We start from the raw sequence: 23,964 nt of genomic DNA on the forward strand, positions 1-23,964 counted from the left end.
AGGACCTGACAGGGCCCCAGTGCTCAGGAAGGCTCTGTGGAGTTACTGTTTTTGCTCTCAATCTGCCCTCCAAGGCTGCCTAGGGATGAAAGGCACCTTGGAAGGAGCTCTTCAGAGCGTTAGCCTGGCGCTAGGTGCCGGGCTTCCCCAAGGCATCTCCTGGGGCCAGCGTGGACAGACCACAGGCAAGAGGGAGTGAATCATCTAAGGGACAGAAACACGACTCAAACTGACTTAGACAAATCTGGCCCACACATCCCTTAAGCCCAGACAGCAGAGCGGCTTTGTGCACAACTGGTCCAGGAGCTCAAACACTTTCAGAACGTCTCCTCCCTGATTCCATTCCCCTATACGGTCTTCTGTGTGAGCTCCAGTCTCAAGAGAGGTTCAAGATTCCAAGGTGGCTTCCATCCTACCTCAGATACATAGAAATGAGAAAAGGTCTCCCTACCCCAATTCAGGCCAACCTCCCAGAACTGAGTCTCATTGGCTATAACTAAGTCACATGCCCTCTCCAAAGCAATCACTGTGATCAGGATTTGCAAGGCTCTGATTGGTAGAATTGAGTCCCATGTGCACCTCGGGCTACTGGCCTGAGTCCACTCTGCAGACACGGAGGGGAGGATCCCCAAGCAGCCCAGAGTTGCTGTTGCCAAAGAAGGGAGAATGTTGCTGGGGCAGCAAAATAAATATGCACTGCAGATTCCAAACCTCTCTTCAGGTCAGATGACAAGAGCAATGTTACAGTGAGGCCAAACAAGCCTCAATTCTGTCAGACAAACTGATAGGATCTGGAAGGATTCCCAGAGGGCAATGGGCCATTACTCAGCCACGTGCCCCAAAACTTGTTTTATCAGGGCCCATATCAAGGTGCCTCCGGCACTAAATAAGGGACCTCCCCCAAACTTAGTAACCTAGATAAATAACAAGCAAATGTAGTATTTTAAAAACCAAAATTAATGCAAAAAAAATCCATGACAAACAAAATTAGGGGTTTAACACTAAACTTGGTGCATAGTGCTTGATAGAAGTTTGCCATCATCATTTTTCATTCTGGAAATTCCTAAGTTTACTGATGAATCATCTACTATAGCAAACGTACAGTCTTCATTCATTCGACAAATGTTTAATGGGTATTTAGTATATAAATTTGGTACCCTGAGAGAAACACAGTTGATCTAGATCCTACCCCCAGGAGTTCATAATCTGTAATCTGAATGGCAAGATTCACTGGTATACGTCACCAACCTATATTGTGATTCATGTTCTAATGAAGGCCCAAAGGGGACCTGGGTGGCTCAGTTGGTTGGGTGACTGACTGCCTTCCGCTCAGGTCATGATCCCAGGGTCTTGGGATGGAGCCCCAAATCAGGCTCTCTGCTCAGCAGGGAGTCTGCTTCTCCCCTTCCTCTGCCTGACACTCCCCCTGCTCGTGCTCTCTCTCTCTAATAAATAAAAATTTTAAAAAATTAATGAAGGTCCAAAACTTCGCCATGGGAGCCCGGGAGAAGGAGCATTTAAAAAACCTTTTTATAAAATAAATAAGTCCTAGGGCTATACCATATAATATGGTGACTGTAGTTAATAGTACTATATGCTTGTAAGTTACTAAGAGAGTTAAAACTTCTCATGACAAGAAAAAAAACCTGTAACTGTGGGGTGATGGATTGTAACTAGACTTATTGTGGTGATCATTTTGTAATATATGCATAGACCAAATTGTTGGTTGTACACTTGAAACCAATCTCAGTGAAGACTCTTTTCATTATGGAAATGTGGAAACCTACAAAAAAGGAGATAGGACTGTAAACTGAATACCTACATGTTGATCACACAGATTCAACAACTGTGAATATTTCACCATATTTACTTCATCTCACTCTATGTTAAATTTGTGGCTAAAACATCTGAAAGTTAATTACAAATATTCTGGCACTTGAGCCCTAAACACTTCAGTGTGCATTAAAAAAAAAAAAAAAATCTCCTCCATAACCACAGTATACTCACCTCAACTCACAAACTAACAATCATTTCCTTACATCATCTGATGTCCAGTTCACAGATTTCCCCCATTGTCTGAATACATGGTCTCAGCTTAAGGGAAAAAAATGAACAAAGATATATATAATCAAGAGTCACATCTTTCTTAGATCTCTTTAAACCCAGAATCTCCTCTCCCATTGCTTTTGCTTTGTTCTCATGACATTGACTTTTAAGAGAGATCCCAACTGTTGTCTTATAAACTGTCCCACGTTTTAGATGTGTCTGGCTGCTTTTCTGGGTGTTATTCACTATGTTCCTCTGCCCCTGAAATTCCTGTAAACTGAAGCTAGCCTTAAAGACCTGATTAGGTTTAGGCTCAACATTTCTGGCAAGAGCCAAAACAGGTGGGGCTGTGGATTCTATTGCATCCTATCAGAAGGCAGGGAACGTTGGCTGTCCCATCACTGGCCATGCTGTGTGGTCCCTGGGTTAAGGAAATAACAGACACATTGAGGAGAAAGGAACTGGGAAAGGTGGTTAAGTCTTCCCAGTGACATTTGAATAGGGCTTTATAGACTCTGTAGGAGGCTACTGGATGGAGATAAAGGAAGAGGAAGGGTTCTCCAGGCATACATGGAGGCACAGTGTTGGGGAAGAGAATGACTGGCTTTAGGAAGTAGGAGGTGGTAGCTGAATGTGGCTGAGAATAGTTGTAAGGACTAAACACATAAGCTGAGTTTAATGCGTTCCAGGAACTATGCTAAGTGACTCATTTAATTCTTCACACAGTCCTATGGAGTGGGTGCCACCACCTCCATTTTCCCATTTGAAGGGTATGGAATCAAGGTTGAGTGATACGTGGTAACTTGTCTAAGGTTACATAGCTAGAGTCAGGCAGACTCAGGATTTGAATCCGGTTGCCTGACTCCTGAACCTCTGCCTTTAAGAAGCACTAAGCTCCAGTGTTACGGTGACAGGGGCAACAGAGTTGAGGAGGCAGGCTGGGGACAGGTGGAGACAGGCCTTCTCAGTCATCCTGAGTTTGAACGTTATTCCAGCGGCAAGTGCAGGTTTCCTGGTCTGGGCGGCAGGGCTGTATCTGGGAACATGCACCTTGGGAACTCAGCCCTGTGAAGGATGAGTGGACAGCTGATGGGGGGAGCTCTCAGGGGCAAGCCAGGTGTCCCTTCAGGCCAGCGGGACCTGGTGAACAGAGGTGAACAGACATGAACAGGACCTGGGAGATGCCTCCCAGGCCTGTGTGCGGATTCTTACTTTCCCAGTCATCAGGAGGCCTGGGAGGGAGAAAGGATTTCGGGGTGGGTTCTGTGTGACACCTGCAGTCTTCCCAAGGAGGCAGGCAAACATCGGGTTGGCTCCGCACTCTGGACTCCCCAGCAGCCTGGCAGACTGCTTTATCTCAGCCTCATCCCAGAGATCAGCAACCTGTGAGCCATATCCCAGTGAGACGTGGTGAGTTGCAAAGACCCGCTGCAGCCCCAGCCTTAACCTCTGAGAGCCAGAGAGGAAAAGCGATTGACCCAAGGTCACACAGTCATATCTCAGCAGAGACAGGACTAGTGGCACTGTGTCTCTTAATTCCAAGTGTGCTACTCTTTCAGGATGGAGTCTATTTCAGCATCAAAGAGGGACAAAGACACAACCGTTTTGGATTAGCCACCAGGTTACCCCATACTCTGGGGAACACTTCATTTTAAATTTATATTTTCCCACTTTGGGGATCCTCTCTGAGGGACAGGGCGTCCTCCCGGTTGGTTTTTGTCGCACAGCCTTTCAGACAGGGGACCATCCCCTGTCCCGAGGCCCCATCCCCAGCTGGGGGTGCAGACTCCATGCTCCCTTCCAGTCTAGGTGAGGAGGGCACACAGATGGAGTGACAGGAACTGCTCTGGGGCCATGCTGCCTGTTTTAAATCTCTGTCCTCACTCACCAGCTGAGCAACCTTGAGCTGCTCGCGTCCCCTCTGTGCTTCTGTTTTTTCATTTTTAACTTGGTGAAAATAACAGTGCTTCGTAGGGTTCGGTATGAGAATTAAATAACATAAGTAGTATTTAAGGGCCTAGTAAGGCACTTGCCACATGATAAAGGCTGGTTATTATGATTAACCTGGGACTCAGGAGGCACGGGTACCTGCCACTAATTTACTTACGTGGTGGACAAACCTTCTAGATCCGAAATAGAACCTGCCTCCTCTACAAAGTCCATCCAGATTAACTGCACACAGTTTAAAGGCCTCCTTGATTTCCAGTATTTAAAGCACAGCTGTACTAAGACTGGGTGGGGAAGAGCATTCTGTGGACCCTTCTCCCCACGGCACTAAGGCGTTGTCGTTCAGGCACTGCCTCCCCCCACCTACTTGGGTAAATCACTTCATCTTTGTGATTCAGTATTCTCTGTCAAATGGGGATAATAATCCTTCTTTTATCTGTTTTGAGCAGATTCCTGACTACTTTGAGAATGGAAGGAAACAAACATACAAAGTGTTTTTTCAAAGCATATTTAATAACCAGGAAAAGTGATGCCAATATATAAGGCTTACTTCCCTATTGTGAATTTCTTATTTAAGGATTTTACACAAAGACTTATAAATACATTCTCATGGTAACATATTCATGATATAATGTTCATCAGAAAAGAGCAATCCAGTGTATACGAAGTGTGACCCCTACTACATTTTTAAAAAGTGTAAATACACTGAAAACAAAAATAAATAATGGTAAGGAAACCCACCAACATGTTAAGTGACCTCTGGGTAGTAGGGTTACTGATAACTATTGTCTCCATCTTTTCTCTATTTCCCTCTTTCTAACAAGTATACTATTTTTATAAATAGAAGACGACGACAGTGATTTTTAAAGAAAAATAATGTGCTTGAAATTAGTCAAGGCTAAGCTGAAACAAGTTCGAGGTCACCCATCTGTGGGCAATCAGAACTCTTTAGGATGACAATTCTGCCTTTAGCAAGCACCCGTCCCCCAACCATGGGTCAGTCCATGTTTTATTTTCTTTGAAAGCCCCATGCAGAGCTCCCCACTCCTTCATCTTCCAGAATTTCACCAGCCTCCTTGGCCCAGAATTTCTGCTTCTGTAGTCAGGCCTAGCCTGGCCACGGGAAGCTGCGGGCTGTGCCCTGGGGAGCTGGAGATGACCCCCAGGTCCCTGCAGTTACCAGCTTACTTGGTGAGCTGAGGAGGCCTGTTATTTACCAGTTCAAACAAAAACCCGGCTGGGGCATGGGTTCTCCCCCACTCTGGGTTATTATGCTTCTTCGTGTGTTCTTTACAGGCCTCGAGGACCTTCTCGGAGTCCCCCCCCAGCTTTACCGTGATTTACAGTAAAGGTTTACAGCTCTTAATCCTTCAGTGATTCCTCATTTCCCTCAGGGTGGGCATCTGCCAACCTCCTTAGTCTGGCCTGTAAGTGCCCCTACCATCTGAACCAGCTTCCCAAGCATCTTCCATGAGTTGATCAAACGGTCCCCTAGCCAACAGGACCTGTCACTTCTCAGGGCCAGGCAACGGTCCTTTGGTGGTATCTTCCACTTTCTTTTAAAGAAAATCCGGAAATCTGGATCTTTATGAGAAATCTCATTTTTTTTTTTTTAAATACTGGCAGCTAATTCACCAAACACATTTGGCCAGTCGGCTGATCGTAATTTGTGACTTCTCATAGGAACACATTGAACTTTTCTCCCTCTGTACCTTTGCTTTTGCTATTTCCACTGCCAAGAACACCCTCCCACTCAACTGGGTCTGATGAACTCTACCTATTCTGTCAGACCCAGCTGGGACACCACATCTTCCGTGAGCATCCCCGGATGACCCTGGCTAGAAGTGACCTCTCCCTCCTTGGGGCCACACCAGGGTCTGTGCCTGCCCATCTCATGCCACAACTGATTTTAATGAGTCCGATCTCCCCTGGTAGACAACGAGCTCCTGGAATATTTGACAAATATTTAAGAAGCACCTGCTCTGTTGCCGGCATCAAACTAAGACTGCGGCCTAGAACAAGACAGACTTTGCCTTGATGGAATGTGGAGTCTACTGCCGGGGACAGAGCTTAAAAAAATTATTCCCAAGATACCTAATTCCAATTGTGATGCGTTTTTGTTCGTTTTTGGTGATTTGTTTTTTATGGAGTTAAGAAAGTTTGTAAAGGAGCTTAATCTAGGCAGGAGGATTAAGCAGGTCACGAGGCAGCCTGGGTGAGGCAGCCTGGGTGAAGCGTTAGCACTCCAGGCTGCCACATAAGGTTGCACAGTCCGTATACTGCACAAAGGTAACCAGCTGAGAGGGCAGACGAAAGCTGAAGTCCAGATCCTGCTTGCCTGCCCAAGCTGTGCCCTTTTCTACTTTGCAGAAATGTAGGGGCAGTGTTTAGTTTCTCTGACCACCCCCCAACTCCCCCTAAAAGCTGCTCTAAATAAATGTAGAATCGAAATTAAAAGGGTGACTTCTCTATATAGACACAGCCTCAAAAGAAGTCCCCGCTTTTGCTTTCTACCAGAATATATTTCCTAAATCCTTACTTCAGAGACTCTGGGGATCAAGGTGGTTATCTCTGAGGAAGTGATATAGTGATATATACAGGCAGGTGGAAGTATGGGAACAGCAGCACATACCAGGCCTCTGAGGACAGAAAGTACCATGGCTGAAGGGCCTAATACATGGGTAGCACGGCTGCAGTGTGGACAGAGAAGGGGAAGAGCAGCAAAGGGTGGGCTGGGTAGTGACCATCCCATGCAAAGCCTGGAAAGCCATTATTACGGGGTTTGATTCTTATTCTGAAGTATTTTCTGTATCCCCCTCTCTGACCAGATTGCTGTTGGGGGTCACTGCTTCTGGGCAGGCCTACAGAGTGCACGGTTAACAAAAACTACCTTTGCAGAGCACCTACCAAGAGCCACACACTATGCTGGGGCCACACGTCTAGCCCATTCTTCCTCTCCTATCCTCCTAAGGAAGTATCCTTTGATTCCAATCGAACAGATGAAAAAATTGAGGCACACAGAAGATAAGCCGGAATATCACCTGGCTACTCAGGGGTGGGCGGGGACCCACGCCCAGATCTCCGGGATTCTGAGCCCCTCCTTTGGTTGCCAGGTAGAAGCGCTCAGGAATAAACTAGAAGGCACAGGGAGTATGGCACCTTGCCACTCAGAGTGGGGTCTGGGGGCCAGAGGTATTGGTTATCACCTGGAAACTTGTCAGAGATGTAGACTTTCACGTACCATCCCCGTCCTACTGACCTCAAATCTGCGTCTTACCCGACTCATGTACACATCACAGGCTAAGAACACCGAGACTAATCCAAGCAATGACTGCTTTTGCAACCCTTACACAACAGTCTCGAGTCTCACAGGCAGGACTCCAGTGACTTGAAAACAGCTTATTCTAACCAATTTTGCCGGAATTGCCAACTGCTCGATCCATCCACCGCCTCAGTTTTGCCTTCTGTTGTGACTCCAAAAGAAAGACCTAGAATGTTCCATCAACGCCAGGGAGGGGCCGCTGAAACACTCCGCTTCCGCTCAATTTCTCAGTATGATCTGCTCTCATCCAGGAATAAATGTGAAGCGATTTGACCCTTCTCCTGGTTAATTACTGCTCCAAATCATCTTCCATTTGGGGTGCACTGACCCCCAGATCATGTTCTGGGACCCACCTTTGGCAAGACAATTCCCTTTCTCAGTCCGCATACCAAAGGAGGCAAGATGGTTTGCCGGAAAAAGATGAGTGGGTGAGAAAAAGCTGGGTTCTCTTTCCCCGTTAAGGCCACATGTTCTGCGACCCTGGGAAACTCCCAACTCCACTTCCTCATTGGCATCTGAGAAATGGGTAGGATGGACAGGGCAGGAATCACTAGATCCAAGGCTTGGCTCAAGGAAGTTTAGGGGCTTCGGTGAAAATAGGAAGGCGTAGTGGGGACTGTGGCGAACCAGAGGATGCATTACCTTGACTAAAAAAGGCGGCCTGGGCGCCTGGGTGGCTCAGTGGGTTAAGCCGCTGCCTTCGGCTCAGGTCATGATCCCAGCGTCCTGGGATCGAGTCCCACATCGGGCTCTCTGCTCAGCGGGGAGCCTGCTTCCTCCTCTCTCTCTGCCTGCCTCTCTGTCTACTTGTGATTTCTGTCTGTCAAATAAATAAAATCTTTAAAAAAAAAAAAAAAAAAAAAAAAAAAAAAAAGGCGGCCTCACTCAGCCTTAGGCTATTGTTGTACTGGGAAATAGGGGACCGGTGTCGCCATGTAATTCTAATTTTTCAAGGGTTGGGAATCTGGTGTTCCCCCTACGCAGTATCACACGGTGTTTAAATACGGGCATCTGCTTCAACTTAAACTACACTCTGTGGGTCAAACGCAGATCAGGTGCAGGGGAGATGTGCCCGTGGGCCGCCCGCTCGCGCTGCCCGGCCTGGATGCCATCCTAATGGTGTAAGTTTATGACTCCATCCTACGTGTAGCTCTTTCAGAATGCCGCACAGCCGCTGCTGCAAGGGCGGCGGAATCCGCGCCCTCCGGGACCGCCCGCCCCTCCCCGCCGCGGCGCGGGCGCCCATCGGTGCCCCCTCCCAGGCCTCTCCCGCCGAGGGCCGTGCGCAGGGACTCGGTCCCATCCGTGGTGGCGGCGACGGGCGCACGTCGCTTTCTTCGCACCCTCCCTACCTGCTCGCCCGCCGTCCCCGCAGCGCCGCAGCGATGACTCAGCCTCTGGCGGCCCTGGTGCGGCGGGGGAGGGGCGAGGGCGAGGGCGGGGAGGGGAGGGAGGAGGGAGGAAAGACGGGAAAGGGAGGGGACGAGAAGCGGCCGCGGAGGGAGAGGGGAGGAGAGGGAGGCGGAGAGGAGGGGCCCGGGGGGAGGGGAGGGGAGGGGAGGGGCTCGGGGAGGGAGGAGGAAGGAGGGGAGGGGCTGAGCGGGGGGAGGGGGAGGCCGAAGCCCCGCCCCCCTGCTCCCGCAACCCTACAGACTTCGGGCTGTCTGGGTGCTGGGGGAGCTGGGTGGGGAATAGCGGAGGGGCGCGGCTGAGACGGAGAAGGGAGGTTCGTGCGCTCCCCGCAGAGGAGCCCCACTCCCGAATGCGCGTGTGGACGCGCGCTTCCCAGCCGCACCGACAGGCCCACCCTTGCCGTTGGTGAATTGGCGAGAGGAAATGCACCTTTAGCCGTGGACTTTTATGGAGCACCTCCCGGTGGGGGCCTTGGGTCCTGGGCAGTTAGAGACCGAGATGAAGGAGCCTAAACTCTGCGTGGGGGGGGGGGCGGGGGTGCTTGGGGCGAGAGAGAGCCCACACAACTACCCTAGAAGTGCAAGTTTAAAGGGAGAAATAATCTACTGGCTCATTTTGGGGGGCTTACACAAATAGCTGTAACACAAAGTTGAATTTGGAAGGTGCCCCAAGGAAGTTTCCTTAACAAATTTTTGATAATATAAATGAATCTATGAATGAATGAAATGTGCAGTGGGCGCATGTATGCGTGTATATGAGGGCACAGTTATTTTTAAATGCCTTTTTATACGAACGTGTGTTCTTGTGTGTTTGGGGGGATATATAGGAGTGTGTGTGTGTGTGTGTGTGTCTTGAATGATATATGTATATGCGTGCTTATACATGTAAGCATATTGATAGCTGTGTATGAGTCTGTGTGCCTAGAATGTATCTCTGTGGATATGCACAGGTGTTTATGTACCTCAAGGTTAAACGTGTGTACATATGAGATCTACGGGCATCCCTAAGTTTGAATGTAAATAGATATCTGCACATGAATTTGTAGGTTTGTGTATATGACTACATGTCCTTGAGTATGTATTGCTTTTATGTGCTGATGTGTGTGTATGGGGGACTGCATGTGTCTTAGTGAGATTGTGTTATGCAGTTGTGTGTGTCCGTAGGAGAATACATCTGTGAGTCTGTGACCTAAGCTGGAGTGTGTCTTCAGGTGGCATGTGTGTGTCTGTGTGTATAAGTGAGAACACATTCCTTTTTCAGAGTCTGAATGGATACAGTTGCATATGCGTCTTAATGCCTCTCTCTAGTCATTCTCCTGATTTAGTCTGAGATAAGGGGCATGTGATCCTTTCCAGTTTTATTGAAACATAACATACATCATTGCCTAAGTGTCAGGTGTACAGCGTGATGGTCTGATTTACGTATATCGTGAAGCGATACCACAGCAGGCTCAGCTAACATCGATCTTCTCATGCAGATACAAGATACAATAAAGGAAAAGAAGGAAAAAAGGAAAAGAGAATTTCTCCTTGTGATGAGAACGCTTAGGATCTACTCTTATCAGCCTTCCGACGCATCACCGAAGATGGTAGCTACAGTCCGTGCAGGACCTCTCTGGTGCTTACTTACCTCCTCGCTGGAAGTTTGTGTTTTCTGACCACTTCTTCCATTTTCCCTTCTGCTCTCCCTCTGGCAACCACACCTCTGATCTTTTTTTAATCACTTGTTTTTTGTTGTTGTTGTTTTTAGATTCCACATTGAAATGAGATTATACAGTACTTCTGTTCCTCGGACTGATTTCGCTCAGCATAAGGCATACAAGATCCATCCGTATTGTGGTAACTGATAGGATTTCCTTGTTTTTTTTTTTTTGTTTTTTTTTTTTTAGGGCCATGTGATTCTTAAGGGTTGGGCTACTGGAGATGCCTCCTGGAGGAAGAGGCCCTTGGTGCGTGTAGTGGGGGGCGGGGACCGTGGAAGGAAGAAAAATCTCCTGTGGTACCGGCCCAGGGGCCATTCAGAGCAGTGGGAGGCTTGGGGAACAAGGTAGGCTAAAGCAAGACCTCGAATGCCAGCTCCTCTGGCTTCTGGGGCCCCCTCAGGTGCTTGGTCTCTTTGTCTCCAGGCCTCCTCCCTGGTCGGTTCATCATGTCAGCGAGGGGCAGTGGTGCTCTGCAGAGCTCATGAACAATAGTAATGTGGGGGCTCACTGGCTGTGTGAGCCCCCACAAAAGCAGCGAACTGGCATTGGTTCAACTCTGGGAGGCAGAAATCTAGTATCCCCTGTTTCATAGGGGAATCTAAGTTGGTCAAGTGCCTGCTGCTATTTCCATAGCTAGGAAGGGTGCCTCCGACTCCAGAGGCAGGCGTGCCTTCTCAATGGCTAGACCACACGCTTGCAATCTCAGCACTATTAACGTTGGAGGCCAGAGAATTCAGTGATGTAGGGCTGCCGTGGGCACCATAGGATAGTCTCCAGCTATCCTGGATGCCAGTCACACCTTCCTCCCTGGTTGTGACAACCAAAATGTCTCCAGACAAGTCCAAATGCCCCCTGGGGACAGAATCACCCCCTGATTGAGAATCACTGTGCTAAACCTGTCCTGCCTCCCTGGCTAAATGTTTCTTGAGGGGCTGTACCTTCTCCACCTGGTCCGGTGGCTTCAGCTGCCCCCTCTTCCTCCACAGGGATCATCGCTTTCATGCAGGTAGCCCTTTGCCTGTGCCACAAACAGAGGGTTGAGCAGCTGGGCCACCTTGCTCAGCAACTCAACCTCTCTGAACTCCAGCCACAGAACACTTGGCACTTCACTGATACATCAACAGCTCTTACTGTTATCCAGTGAGTCACAGGGGTTTCCGGGGGTCAGAACGTGGAGAAAGAGGGCCCCAAGCCAGCCAGTTCTCTCTGGCCCAGAGCTGTGGACGCTGCTGGTTCTGCGAGTTTGCTTTCCTGGTTCGGTGATATAGTGTTGAGCCAAAGCTGGTCCCCTTTGACGCTGTCATAATTATGCTGTTCTGTTTTTGCAAATAAAACAGCTTGACTTTCCCCACCAGCAGGGCCTGATTTTAATGAGCAAGAGCTGCCTCACAGCCAGCGCAGGTGCTCAGGAAGGGCAAAGTGGAGTCCTATGCAGGGCCGTTGGCGTGTCCAGGCCTGGGCAGGGTGTTCGTGCTGCTGGGCGGGCCTGGGTGGCAGGTGGAGGAGAGAGCTGTAGCTCTGCCACAGGAGCCGGAGGCCTCAGGCTCCTGCTATAGACGAGACAGAGCAGGCCATGGTCGCAGAGGACCTCCACACCACCACCATCTCCGCCGCCCCCGAAGCTCTCTTCTCCCCACCGTGTGTTCCTTTGCTGCCCCGGCTCTCCCTCTGCTCCGTCCATTCTCCCGCAACCTGTGCGGCGTGCCTGTGTGTGTGAGGCCTCGTTCCATTTCCTCTTGGGAGGCTGCAGAGGGGTTCAAGGTGGGGATTCTGAAATAAATGAAATCTTAAAAAAATAAATAAATAAAGGTGGGGTTCTGGCATCTCATTGCCCAAGTCTGGGTGATCTTGGGCAAGCATTTCACCTCCTCGTGCCTCAGCTTCTTCGTTTCTAAAGTGGGGGTACTGAGAGGCGGGTCTGGCGGGACTAGATGAGGTGGTACGTGTAAAGGATGCAAGGTATGCAGGGAGCCCCTAATAAACAGCGGCTCCCACTATTGGCATTATTCTTTAGGAACAAGGAAAGGCACGTGAGCACTTGTTAATTGCCAGGCCCTGGGCTCAGCCCCGGACAATTTTTTTTCCTCCTTTGATCCCTTCAACAGCTCTGTAAGGAAAGAGCTATTATTAGTCTCACAGCAGCGAAGGGGAAGCTCAGATGTGATGATGCTAAGTGACTTACTCAGGGTGACGGAGCTTAAGAGGAATCTGAACCCAAGTGTTGTCCCTGCAAAGCCTAATCACCCTGATCTTCTCCGCTGAAAGCAGATTTCCCCATAGGAAGTGGGGCTCCTCTCCAGCTGGGGTGGGCAGCAGAAATGTGGGAGACATGGAGAAGGCAATGGTGGTGGAGGTCCCTGGGCAGAGGAAAGGTTTGGCTTAAAAGGGATCAGCGCATCTGGGTGGCTCAGTCAGTTGGGCATCTGACTCTTGATTTCAGGTCAAGTCATGATTTCAAGGTCATGGGATCGAGCCCCATCTTGGGTGCCATGTTGGGTGGGGAGCCTGCTTAAGATTCTCTCTTTCCCTCTGCCACTTGTGCTCTCCTCTCTTAAGAAAAAAAAGATTAAAAAAAAAAAAAAAAGGGAAGAAGTTGCCCTTTTTCAGCTTTTGATGAAATTCCTAGCACAGTGGGCCATGGTCTCATGACCTCTAAGAGGTGTTGCCAAGTTTTTATTAGTGCATAAAGTTTATTTGTATTCTGAGCCAGGGTATATATTGTTCTGGTGCTTTTGTTTGAACTGGGTTGTAGGAAAGGTAAGGAAGGCATTAAGTCATAGGAACAGATGGGTGGCCCATTTTAGAGCTGATGCCAGAGAAAGACGGTGTGCGTTTCAGGAGCTGTGAGAACGTGGCCAGGTGGTTCTGCGCACAAGTGTTAGTTCTTCCAACACTTGGCCAAAGGGGACAAAGAGAGTCATGTGGTAATTGTCTTGCTTTCTTTTAAAGATATTCAAGGCGTCGTTTTTTCTTGTACTGTGATTGTATAGTTGTATTAGTTACTTACTGTTATGTAGCAAATAACCCTAAAGTGTAGACAAGCACTACGGCAGTAGAAAGGGCATTTGATTCCTGTGTGACCTGGGAAAAGTCATCTGGAAACCACCTCAATGTACCTAAAACAAATATGTATTATCTCGCAGTTCCTATGGATTAGGAATTCAGGAGTGATTTAGCTGCATGGGCTCTGGCTTGGGGTCTCTGACAAAGTACTCACATAGGTGCTGATTAGGTCTTTTATTTTTATTTTTTTAAAGATTTTATTTATTTATTTGACAGAGAGAGACACAGTAAGAGAAGGAACACAAGTAGGGAGAGTGGGGTTCGATCCGAGGACCTTGAGCCACCCAGGTGCCCCTGATGTAGGTCTTTTGTAAAAGCAAGTGGCGTAACACAAACTTTTCAAAAGTAAGGGACAGCTATATATATATGGACATGCCATAATTAGCTAACTGTTTCCCCTACTGTTGTACACTTAAGCTTCCAAGTTTTCCCTATTCATAATGAGGTGTCAGTGAGCATCTTGGGAGCCCAGAGCTCATCGAGTGCTACGGGCTGTCCTAAGTCCCTGATGTGGCTGCACCTCACTTAATCCTCCACAGCCAAGGGAAACTCAGCTAGACAATGACACTTTTACGCTCTTGTCTAACTCAGAGTGCGTTTTAAGGATGGATAATTCCCTGCTTTCTCAGTCCTAAAGTTCTTTATTCCAATAGCGCCCCTGAGGAGTACTTGTCTTTGCTCTGCAGCAGGTTTGTGAGTGGCACTGGACTTGAAAGAGGCATCGGTTTGAAAGGACAGGTCTTGGTAGCTTATCACCAGGCCCCCGGCAGCCTGGACACAGCAGACACGGCCCCGTAACAGACACGATAGCCCAGGTTATGTTGCCGTGACCAACTACCCCAAGACAGGGGCTTAAAACATTCATTGTGAGGCTGCGACAGGTTCTGTTGCGTGGTCAGCCACCAACCCGACCAGTTGCCATTCTAGGAGGCAAGCAAGAATGTAGTCAGTGGCCCACTGGCTCTTCAAGCCTCACCCGGAAGTGACTTGTTACTTCCTGTCACTTTTTTTTTTTTTTTTGGACAAAGCAAATCACATTTAAGGTATGCTTAAGAGGGGAGGAGAGGTTGTTTTCTTCCATGCGCTCCAAGTGGGGAGAACTGAACGACACTGATGCCCCCCACAGGCCTTGTCGTCTGCTGACCATTTAGAGACAGTTTGACAGTCTGACAGTCCTAAGCACCACGTTTTGGAACCATTAAGTCCAGGCCAGAAGTGCCTGGGCATCTGTCAGCATTCTGACCCTGAGGAAAGACCCTGGTCTCTCATCCCCCTCTTGACCATACTGTGAATCCCAGTTGCCCTAAATTTCTGGGGCTCCAGGATATAAAGAGAACAGAGGAGTGTGGGTCCAGGGAGACAACTGGATCCCACCCATGACCATGGGTGACCGTGATGAAGCTCTGAATTCTGAACTGTATCTCCCCCAGAGGGAGTATGTGCCTGGGCCACTGGGCAGTAGAAAGGGCATTTGATTCCCGTGTGACCTGGGAAAAGTCATCTGGAAACAACTTCAGTGTATCTCAAAGGAGAACGGCTATACCAGCCAGAACACTAAATACTAAGGAGAAATGATTCACTGTTCATATGCAGATGTACCTGGAAAATACAATGTTGAGAGGGGAGAAAAAAAGCAAGTGACAATGACAGGTATAGTTTTGTACCATTTACGTAATTTCAAAATACATACACTAAACAATACTATACATATTGTTATTTGCATTTGATAGAGGATGGTGGGGGCCCCACAGGGGAGTGGGGAGGAGGGAATGGGTCAGAGATGGAGGCCAATGGGGCTTTGACTCTGTTTGTAATTAAAAAGTAAAAACACAGGATTAAGCATTTATCACTACTTCCTACCAGTTGTCAATTCTAAGTAGAAGGACTTGGAGGTTTGTGATCTTACTGCTTGTATTTTTTGTGATTTTAGGAAAAAAGCTTGCTCGGTCTTTCTAGGCCTCACTTTCTCCATCTCTAAAATAAGGTTGTTCAGGATGCCCGGGTGGCTTAGTTGGTAAAGCAGCTGCCTTTGGCTCAGGTCATGATCCCAGTGTCCTGGGATCGAGTCCCACATCGGGCTCCTTGCTCAGCAGGGAGCCTGCTTCTCCCTCTGCCTCTGCCTGCCTGTGCTCGCTTTCTCGCTCTCCCTCTCTCACAAATAAATAAATAAAATCTTTTAAAAAAATAAAATAAAATAAGGTTGTTCATCTAGAATGTGGGTGGTTATCAGATAATAGGTTACACGGACAAATGAAATTTCAGGGAAAAAAAATCGGCAACAGGGATGTCTGTTTTAAATTTTGCCCAGAATGGGTTTTTTAAAAAATGAATTATCGGGGATGCCTGGGTGGCTCAGTCAGTTAAGCATCTGCCTTTAGCTCAGGTCATGATCCCAGGGTCCTGGGATGGAGTCCTGCAGCAGGCTCCCTGCTCAGCCGGGAGTCTGCTTCTCCCTCTAACCCTCTCCCCCGCTGCTGCTCGTGAGCTCTCAGATAAATAAATAAAATCTTTTTAAAAAGATGAATTATTGGGAGAGGGGAGGGAAAAATTTTTAAAAAGGAATGATCTATTCTTATCATGATTTCAGAACAAGAAAGAACATTTTAACATGAAATTAGAAGGACACAAGCACAGAATAGAGAATTGGATAAAATTTTATTCCTGTTTTCCAAGAATAAGCACATACTGTTTAGTGAAAGAAACACATACTCGTTGCAAAACATTTGGGAAATTTATCACAAACAGAATAAAAATTACCCACCCTTATTCTCAGCACCCAGAGGGTAATTACCATTAACATTTCAGCTGTTTCTTCACAGTATTTATTAAACATATATAGTGTATTTCTAATTTATATATAAATTCTGTTCCTTTTTTCTTATTGTAGGAGTAGTACATTTATGGAAATGTAGGAAAAAATAAACAGAAGAAAATGAAGATATTAATATTAATTAGGCTTTCTGCCATATTAATTTTTCTTATTGGACCTTGAATCAAAGAAAACTTCCACAAACAGATATTTGGAAATAATGAATAGATGATAAATGGTATTTGTTGAGTCTTCCTACATGCCAAGCCTTGTACTAAATGCTCTACAGGGCTCTACTTAATCCTCACCATAAGCCTCAGAAATGGAAACTATTATTGGCCCATTCACAGATGTGGAAGTTGAGGTTCAGAAAGGTGACATTTACATATCTTAATTTACATACCTGGAAGCCAACCTCCAGAGAGGTTAAGTCAACTATGGCAGTTCCCACTTTACTTCCAGGTAGTTCGCTCTCTGCCCGCCTTATGCCCTGAGAACCAGTGGGTAGCCTGCCCTGAGTTTGAAGTTCAGTCCAAAGTCAGGGGACAAAAGGGCAGGTCCCAGTGAGGTACAGTCAGGGGTGTGGTGGCCTGACTAGAGAGGTCTTCTCTGAGAGGTGTTCTTGTGGCTTAGCAATGGGGTCTTGAACTTGTTCTCATCAGCCAAGGTCTTGTGCTGTCCTCCCTCTGAATCACCCCCCGCCGCCCTGGGCCACTGGTCTAGGGTCGGCCCCTACCCCCACCCCACAGAGCCCCTGGGAGAGCTCCAGGCCAGCCTGCTCATGCACTGTCCTGCCTTCAGGTTTGGTCTCCAGCACCTGTCTCCCGAAGACCAGGTCAGAACACCCATCGTTCCTCTGTGTTCAGCCATGCCTGTCCTCAGGACTGCAGGCCCGCCCCGTGCCAGGTGCTGCGTGAGTGCTGGGGGTCTGGTCAGGGTCAAGAGGGACAGACCCCCACCCTCAGAGACTTTAGTCCCGGGGAGAGAGTTTTCAAGTAGCAAGAGAAAAGGCGGTAAGTGCCTGCTGTTTGCTCAGGGCACTGACTGGGGACCAGGCGAGGCTGCTAGCAATGTGCCCTTCTTTCCATCGTCAAGCAGATGAGCACAGCACATGCGTCTGGGCCTGTGGGTGCAGGTGTATGGAGGCCCGGAGCTCATGCAACCATCAGAACCTTCCTCAGGAAAAGGGGCGCAAATTGCGAAATTCTAAATAGCATGTGAAAAGAAAGCACAGCAAATAACACATTCCATAAACATGACAAAATACAGATAAATAAAATAACACTTTTATTAGTTAACTGCCTGATACACCCTTCTTGTATTTGGGCTTAGGTTTTTGGCCCCTCCCTCTCTAAATCACTCTGTGAATGCATTTTGAGGGCCCCTCGCAGGGGAAGAATTAGGGCAAGTGAGGGCCTCTGAAAGGTTTAAGCTTCTCACTAAATCCACCCCTAGATTTAATTCTCTACACTGAATCCTCACAACAATTTTATCTTGTAGGCACTGTTATAACCCCATTTCATAGATGGAGCAACTGAGGTTTAGAAAGGAAACGGGTTGTCCAAGGTCATCTGCTCTCCACTGTGACCTTCACTCTAACCGGCTCTACACACCCATGACTCTTGGGTTTGGTAAATAAATTCAGACACATCCCCAGAGCACTCCCAAGCTAGAAGGAGAAGATCGGAAACCTGGAAAAAATAAGTGCTATTATAAGGCCAAACATATTTTGTGCCTCAACCTCCAAGCCCCTTTTCTTTCTCTATCCAGATCTTATCAATTTCTGCCTCCTCCAGGAAGCCCCTCAGGACTCCATGGGCCCACTCTGGCCTCCTTCTATTTGGATCATTAGATATGTATGTCCCTATTCTGCATGGCTTTCACGGTGGTGTGGGCCAGTATAGTCCCCTCTCTGGGATGCAGTTTCCACAAACGGAAAATGAAGTCTAAGTGTCCTTGAACTATGGAATTACAGGGTGCTGGGTTTTTTCATTTTTTAAAGAGAGCCTTGAATCCTATGTCCCAGCATCAAGGGGGCACGTCCACCCCATTCAATCTGTCACCAACCCCTGACCATTGCTCCCAGCCCCCAGTCACGGCCCGGACCAAGCTGCCATCCGCCCCTACCCCGGACTACGGCAGCAGCCTCAGTCTCCAAATGGCTGCCTAAGCAATCTTAAAGGTAGAACAGGGGCACCTGGCTGGCTCAGTTGGAGGAGCATATGACCCTTGATCTCAGGGTTGTAAGTTTGAGACTCACATTGGGTGTAGAGATTACTAAAACAAAAAAAAACAAAAAGCAAAAAAAACAAAAACAAACCCTCCAAAACAAAGACCAAAACCAATTACTGAAAAAAGGATAAAAATAGAATAACACAAAGAGCCCCACCATGGCTTCCGGGCTTGTGGACTGTAGCTCCTCTTTCTCTACCGCCCTCTACCCTTGCCGATTCCACTGGCCACATGGCCAGCTCTCTGTCACCTCAGGCCTTCACACATGCTGTTCTGGGACTCTCTTCCCCACCCCTCCCCAGGTGGGGTGCAGTATCTCCCATGCATCCTTTCCAGCTCAGGTGCAGTATCTCTTCTTTGGAGACACCTCGGTTTAAATGAAGTGGCAGGGAAAAGAAACTGGCGTTCCCTACTCTAGAAGGCTAGTAAATGGCCCCCAAAGCTGTCAGGCCCTAGGGGTGCCTGGGTGGCAGAGTCAGTTAAGCACCCAGCTCTTGGTTTTGGCTCAGGTCATGATCTCAGGGTTGTGAGATCAAGCCCCCCTTGGGCCTTGCAGTCAGCGTGGAGTTTGCTTGAGGTTCTCTCTCCCTCGTCCTCGGCTCCTCCCTGGCTCTCTTGCTCTCTCTGAGATAAATAAATAAATCTTAAAAAAACAAAACAAAAAAAACCCCCAAAAAACCACCAATAACCCAAAAAACTATTAGGCCCTAATCCCTGGGACCTGTGTTACCTTGTTTAGAAAAAGGGTAACATTTGCAGATGTGATTAAGTTAAGGATTGGAGATTCAGGAATTATCCTGAACTATCTGGCAGGGGGTAGGGGTGGGGATGGGGGGTGCGGAGTGGGGCTAAAATCAGTCACACCTATCCTTGTAAGAGACGCAGGGACAGACTGGACACGTGCATGGAGGAGAAGGGGGCACAAAGATGAAGCAGTGAGAGATGTGAAAATGTTGGCCTTGAACACTGCAGTCACGTGGCCACAAACCAAGGAACGCCTGCAGCCCCGGAAGCTGGAGTTGATTCTCCTGTAGAACCTCCAGAGGCCATGCAGCCCTGTGAACCCCTTGGTTTCAGCCCAGTGATACTGACTTTGGATTCTGGCATCCCGGACTGTGAGTGGATAAATGTCTGTTGTTTCAGGCCACCCAGACCATAGTGATTTGTTACAGTGGCATCAGGAAACAAATACACCTACTCAGTATTCTTTCTCCCTTTCATTCTGCTTACAGAATTCTTATCTCGTGAAGGATGCCCAGCTCATCTCTTCATTTCCCAGCCTCCTTTCCAGCCTTGTGTGCATATGTGACTAGGTTCTGGCCAGTGAGATATAAGTAGAGGTTGTGTGGATTTTTGTGAAGATTCCTTAAAAGGGGGATAGAGAACCAAGGTGTGCTCTTTTGATCTCCCATCCTTTGAGCTTTCTGTCTGGAATACAAACATGAAGGCTAATGCTCCAGCAGCCATCTTGGGAACATGAGGTACAACAAAAACTTCTGCTGCTGAATTGGTGAACTAATACTAGCAGTCACTACCTTCAGACTCTTATGTGCTTATGTAACTGTCTTTAAGGTGTTACTAACAGCTGCTCAAAATGCCCACTAAAAAATCTTCCCTATTATTCCATCTCACGTCATTCAGGTAAGTCATCAGAATGTATGATAATACTTGTATTTGTGTGTTTATTTATTTAATGTCTGCTTCCTCTACTAGACTATAATTTCCATGAGGGCAGGGCCCATGTCTGTTTTGTTCATACCGTAGAACCTGGCTCAGAGTAGGTGCTCAGTATGTATTTGTTGAATGAATGAATGAACAAACGAATGAACAAACAAACGCATCTCATAGTAAGGTCCCAGGCTCATTATAAGACAAAGACCACAATTCACTCCTCTCTTATTTCTAGCACAGCCCTGGGACCCAAGTGAATGTTTCTGGAGTCCCGATTAAGCAGACTGGAATACAAAGAATTGAAAGTATCTGGGCTCCAACCTGCTCTGTGGCTTGGTGACAGTGAGTGCTGCATAAAGTTGTGTTGAGAAACTCAGGAGCAGACAGGCCGTCTGGAGAAAAACAAGGAAGTCTGGGGATGGCATCCCAATCTGGGACATGAGACCCTGAGAATGGGGTGTCTACTGAATCCCCAACGAGCCATCAGTTTGCAAGGCAGGTAGAGGCCAACTCTGTCCCACCAGGCTGTGCCCATGTTAAATTCCTATGAGCTAAGGCTCAGATGAGGACAGAGACTTGCCTGAGGTCACCGGGGACTCTGGCAGAGCCAGATAAGGCTGCGCAGCTTCCAATCCAGCCTCTGTTCAGTGTTTTCTCCTCTGCAACCTGCCGCCTTCCAGGTGACAAGACAAAGGAGGGGCGCATGACTGGGGCTTCCCAAGTTCCCGCTAGAACATCGGCAAGCCCGGGTTCAATCTTCCCATTCACAGATGCCGTCGCTGAGGCTCCGTGAGGCTGCGGGTCCTGCACCACAAAGAGTTTGCAGAGTCCAGAAACCCAGACCAGGAGACCCCACTGTGGAGTTTTCTCACACTGGTGTCCTGTCTCGTGACCTGGCCATGGCAAATGTCACCTCCGAGCCTAGGGGCAAACGGCTGCATTCCTACTGGTGTTCTCAAGCTCCAACCTCGAGGCTGGCAGATTTAGGATTTATTGTTCACACTTTCTCCACGTGTTAGCAGTTCAAAGTGCCCGAGAATTCTGCGTGACTGACCATGCCTGTCCTTCAGGTGAGGAAGCGGAAAGCCAAGAGCATCCCATGGTCTAGTCCAGGGTCACATACAATCAGGCACGGTGGAACCAAGGCCAAGGTCTGACATGTGTCTCTTGGCCAGTGTTCAATCCCCTGCGGTTTAGCAATGACCTCCAGCAGGGCAGGCAGACAGGGCAGACAGAGCCCTGGTGAAAAAGACTACGAGTATTAGCAAGCCCAAGGTCAAGGGCGTCTCCCTCCACAAATACAGCCAGTGCCTTGCACTCCCAGAGTCGTTCTAAAACTTTTTGGTCTCAGAACCCCTTTGTACCCTTAAAGATTATCAATGGCTCCAAGGATCTTCTTTTTGTGGTTATTATATCCACCAACATTTATTGTATTAAAAATTAAAACTAAGATCTCTAATAAGTACTACTTAATGTAAAAATAACATAAACATTCTAATATAAAGAATCTATTTTATGAAAAATTATATTTTTGAGAACAAACAAACAAAAAAGATTGCAAAGAGTAGCATTGTTTTACATTTTTCCAAATCTCTTTATTGCCTGGCTTAAAAGAAGACAGCTGGGTTCCCATACCTGCTTCTCTATTTAGTCTGTTTTGAGATAGGACACATAGCCTCTTGGAAAACCCCCTGTACACTCATGAAAGAATGAGAGTAAAAAAGCAAATAACACCTTGGTCTGATGGTGCAAACAATTTCAACCCCTTTCATGGATTCCCTGAAAGGGTCTCAGGGAACTCAGGAGTCCCTAGGGACCAATGCTTTAGAAACACTGGCCTACACTATTGATTTAATTTTCACTACACCGTCGGAGTACATCCTGTTGTTATTTCCATTTTGTAGATGAGCAAAACGAGGCTCAGAGAGGTTTGAGGCTTGCTCCAAGACACACAGCCAGTGAGCAGTGGTATCAAAATCTGCACCCAAGATCATCGACTCTGGGAAAGTGAGTTCCTAACAGCAACACTGTACTGCAGCCCCTAGCTGATGGACAGATGTCGTAGGAGGAATGGATCAGGAAGGAGCAGAGGTTCTGGGGGAGACGTAGCGTGGTGGTTAAGATAATGGGCTTGGGAACAGCACCTGGACACACACCCTGGCTGTGCCCTTACATGCTGTGTAACCAGGGGCAAAGTGCTCAACTCCTCTGAGCCTCAGATACTCCTGTAAAATGTCATAATATGATATTTACATCATGCAGTCATGGGGAGGATTCAGTGTTAATTCATGCAAATTGTTTCAGTGCTCCATACATATAATATAAATCTATTACACATCTTTGAGTTGGTATAGATTTGGGAACAGGGCCGTGGATGTGGTTTTGCTGAAGCTGGAGAGAGGCAGGGGGCAGCTATGGCATTGGTCCTGAAGGCAGGGCCACGGCAGGGAGAAGATGAGGGGCCTGGAGGGTGGGGGAGGGGTTTCCAGACAAGGAGCATGTTGTTTTCAAAGGGGGGGGGCACAGACTGGCCTGAACCGCAGCGACTCAAGCGACCAGGCCAGCAGAGAGATGCAGCGTGAGGGGAGGGCCAGCCTCACGCGTTCCCAGGCAGAGGCGGGATCCCCTGCTCAAGGCCACAGGCTTCCAATTTTGGGCCCAGAAGAGCCACCAGACCACCTCTTCTCCTGCCCTGCTTCCAGGTGTGAAGACTCCAGCTCCCTGCTTTGCTCCTCTTCCCAGCTCTAGAACATAGTCTAAACCACAGTGTTGGACGATCTGAGAACTATCTTGCCAAACCGTTCCCTCTCCCAGCTGGTAAGTGAAGCACCTGAGTCTCAGAGAGGGGACCGGATGGCCTACATCACACAGCAAGTGGGGACAAAAGGCCCAGACCAGCTGGCGTCTGACTCAGGCTGTGTCCACCGTACAACGCTGTCCTCCTTGCTCAGCAGGGACTCGCGAGCTCTGGAGCTTGACGGTCTGGTGCCAGTCTAAGCCTTGCCATTTCTGGGCTGTGTGACCTCAGGCAAGAGGTTTAACCTCTCTGTGCCTCAGCTTTCTTAGCTATAGAATGGAAATCACAATTTTACCTTTTATTGGCATACTGTGTGAACTAAAGCAAGTTGATCCACACAAAGAACACTCCCTAGCATTGGATGCCAGTAGTTACCTCTGGGAGCACATCACCACTGCCATCATGGCCCTGCTTTGTTCAAGGTCCCGGGAAGAGATGGGTGAATGAGGACTTGTGTTCTGTTTTCTGCATGGAAACTGATTGACAGGGTGGTTTTGGCACACTGTTTGGCAGGTCTGGGTCTCTGTGGCCCCAGCTGGAATGGGGGTCGGGGTGGGAAGGGTCCATTTAAGAGAGATCTATTGTACCTGTAGCGTCATGACATTCCCCTGGCAGTAATGACCGTGAAAACGTGCATGGCTATTTATTGTTGTATCATTTATAAAGTAACAGTAAACACTGAGAAGCCATCTCAATGTCCTTTCCTCGCTGGGATTTTAAACATCTGGGAATAATGGTCCCACACTGGAAGCGATCCAGATGTTCTCCAGCAGGTGCACAGACCCACAAACCGGAGCAACCACACCACAGAACCTTTTCAGCAATGACAAGCGATCACCTCTAGGTCACACAACAACATGGGTCAAATCTCAAGAACACTGTGCGAGATGAAGAAGCCCCGGCGAGTGCCTCCTGATGAATCCCTTGAAATAAAATTCTGGAAAAAGGAAATCTAAGTGATA

At 48.0% G+C, this 23,964-nt stretch overlaps 1 long non-coding RNA gene across 1 annotated transcript; it reads left to right on the forward strand.

Annotated features, from left to right (window-relative positions):
- The first annotated feature begins 4,371 nt into the window (after window positions 1-4,371).
- LOC309861829 lies at window positions 4,372-21,828 on the forward strand. The gene is made up of 3 exons (XR_014310223.1): window positions 4,372-7,971; window positions 8,191-8,436; window positions 20,441-21,828. It is a non-coding gene; the product is annotated as an uncharacterized lncRNA (long non-coding RNA).
- The last annotated feature ends 2,136 nt before the right edge of the window (window positions 21,829-23,964 follow it).

This window comes from Mustela nivalis, assembly GCF_964662115.1.
Source record: "Mustela nivalis genome assembly, chromosome: 3".
Lineage (NCBI taxonomy): Eukaryota > Metazoa > Chordata > Mammalia > Carnivora > Mustelidae > Mustela > Mustela nivalis.